The following is a 2,951-nucleotide window of genomic DNA, read 5'->3' as shown; positions in this document are numbered from 1 at the left end:
GAAGAAAGAAGGGACGAGAGAGATAGCTTTTCAGATACATACTGTGTGCCGTGACAAAAGACGTTTAAACTTTGAGGTTGAACTATCCATAGGAGATAAAAATGGAATTTAGCATTCAGTCTGTATTTCTAGAATGAGAACTTTTACTTAAGAAGGGACCAGTGAAGTACATGCTAAGTCACACAAATTTGAACTGTGTTTTAGGAAGCTTAGAATTTGGCACCCACAAGGCAGCATGGTATTAGGAAATAAATACTAGATTTGGGAGACAATACGGTTACGCCATTGGTCTATGTATTTTATTCATCTTTGAACGACTTTACATCATTTAATCTCTGGATTAGTCCTGTCTTTCTCTTTGGATATATGATCCCCATCTTCTAGTTTGTGGTTTTGGAGAACAGGAACTGACTTGCTCCTTTAAAAGCCACTTATTGTAGCCTGCCTGGAATTGAAAATTTTATGGCTTATTCCATCAATCTACGTGATATTACCCCATCTGAATTTCGCTAACCAGGCTAATGTGTAATTAGCATTTCTCTCCACTTCTCCCCGTGGCTCCCTAATGAGCTGGGAATTACGTTTTCACAGTGTGCACTGGGAAGGCAGATGTGGCTGGGGTGACTCTCCTTTTCTACCCTGTAAACTCCTGCTTCATTATTTTTGTTACTCCTTTTAAAACAGTTCCTTTGTCTGATGGACTATTATTATTATTTAATAAACTTGGCAGGGTTGCACTTCCTCATAAACCCTGGTTTCAGCATTCTGACCTTCAGTATCAGCTTAATTAACCAGGCCTCTCCTGGTGAAAGCAACAGTGTTATTTTATTTCTTACTGTTGAGACATGTTAATGATTTATCAGCGGGGTATTAATGTTCATTTTCATTCAACGAGGACTGAAGATACACCTTTCACAGTTTATTAATTTTAAGGTTCCCTAGATCAAAATCATCTCTGAAGGTTAAAAGCCACTTAAAAAAATTGTCGTGCACTTACCTGGTTTATGGTAATTGCCGCAGTGTCTGTTTTGACAAAGTGGGGCTTACCAGCCCATGGAGGCATGATGGTGCGAGATCCAGGGATGGACCTTTGTGAGCTTTGGGATAATTTCAGGAGACGTCACCAATTAAAACTCCAGGCTTCAAGCATATTGTTTCTACCAGAAAGGGCTTTGCAGTAACTATTATTGAGGTTCATTGTGAAAACATAGCATGGGAGATAATATTGTGACCTAAAATATTAAATACAGAAGCTTTGAAATTTTCATTTTTCTAATGTTTTCCCAGATCACAGCATCAAAACTGTCATTGGGTTAGCTGTTGGATTATAATAAAATATCCTAATATTAGTTGTGTGGATTGACATCTTAGGCAGGGCACTGTAGGCCATTCCTCACTGGTTACTGGAGAGCATTACATGTCTTTGGTCTGTTGGCATGTTGGCTGTGGGCTGTTTAGTCCTCAGATGAGAAGTTTGGTCTTTGTTCAGTGTGCTTCTATAGAGTTGGATAGAAAAATATAACTTGCTATTTTAGTGTAGGCAACGTTTTACAAGCGAATTATAAGGAATTTTCTTAAGAGTGCGTCTATGGTATTGAAAGAAGTTTTCTGGAGTTAAATAATAAACATGTTTGACTGAACAAAGGGATCAAGGCTTGTTTACTGAAGGACTTCTCATAGCTGTTAATATACCAAGAATTCCCCAAACTCCTTTGGCTATAGACCTTTTGTTGTTTTTGTTTGTTTGAATCATGGTTTTAGGTAGCTCAGGCTGGACTTGGATTCTTCAAGTAGCCAAAGGAAAATGACCATGAACTGATCTTCCTATGTTGACTTCCAGAGCCAATGTAGCCGTGTTGAGATTTGAATAAAAAATATCCTCTATAGGCTCAGATATTTGAACACTGGATTCCCAGTTGGTGGTGCTGTATGGAAAGGCTTAGGAGGTGTGGCCTTAATAGAGGAATCATATCATTGAAGGTGGCCTTTTAGAGTTAAAAAGCCTCATGCCACTTCCAGTTCATTTTCTCTGACTCCTGCTTGCTTTTGAAGCTATGATTTCTCAACTTATGCTCCTGCCTCCATGCCTGCTGCTTGCTGCTGTGCCCACTGTGACGGGCCCTTATCTCTCTGGAACTACAGGCCAAAGCAAACTCTTTCTTTCACAAGTTACTTTTGTTCAATGGTGCTTTATCATAGCCACAGGAAAGTGAGTCCTTCAGTGGCCAAGATAGAAAGGAGGATAATCCTGACTCTTGATTCTCCCTCACCACTTCTAGAGTGCTGGGGTTATAAGCATGCACTACCGTATCCATCTTGATTATAGAACTTTGTATTCTGACTCCCTAACTGTCATAGATAATCTTTAGCCAAATAGGTTCTTTAAAACATGTTTAAAGGGTTAGCCTTTTTATTTTTCAAGCTTTGCTCCTTACAAGAGCCCTAACTATCTCTTTCCCATTTTAACGTACTCAGCTTTTATGGAGCCTATTTTCCAAGTGTTTATTTGGAAGAGTGAAATTTTACTATCATTTGCTTTCAAGAAGAAATGGTACAAAACAAAGAGAACTGCAGATGGCCATTGTCATTTTATAAAGGATCACTGAACCCTCTGTGATTGTCTTGGGCACCCATTTCCATGACAGTTTCCTAGGATTGAATTTTTCTTATGGAAATTCTTCATAGTTCCAGTCTTTATAATAGCACTCATAGCAACTCATAGAGCAAAAAAAATCCAGAAAAAATGATCTCTATAGCTAGTCTTTGGGAAGAATTTACAGTATATTATCCATCCATTCAGTACTGCAGAGTTTACTGCAGTAGAGACAATACTGGTAAAAATGCAAGGACTTGGGTGTCTACACTGAAAATTTGGACTGGCCTCTATCCATGTGGCTTTGAGCTATGAATCAACTGACAAAGATTCTTATTTCTTAAATACAAAATGAATA

Source organism: Arvicola amphibius, chromosome 1 (assembly GCF_903992535.2).
Source record: "Arvicola amphibius chromosome 1, mArvAmp1.2, whole genome shotgun sequence".
In the NCBI taxonomy this organism is placed as follows: domain Eukaryota; kingdom Metazoa; phylum Chordata; class Mammalia; order Rodentia; family Cricetidae; genus Arvicola; species Arvicola amphibius.
This window is presented reverse-complemented; position numbering follows the sequence as displayed.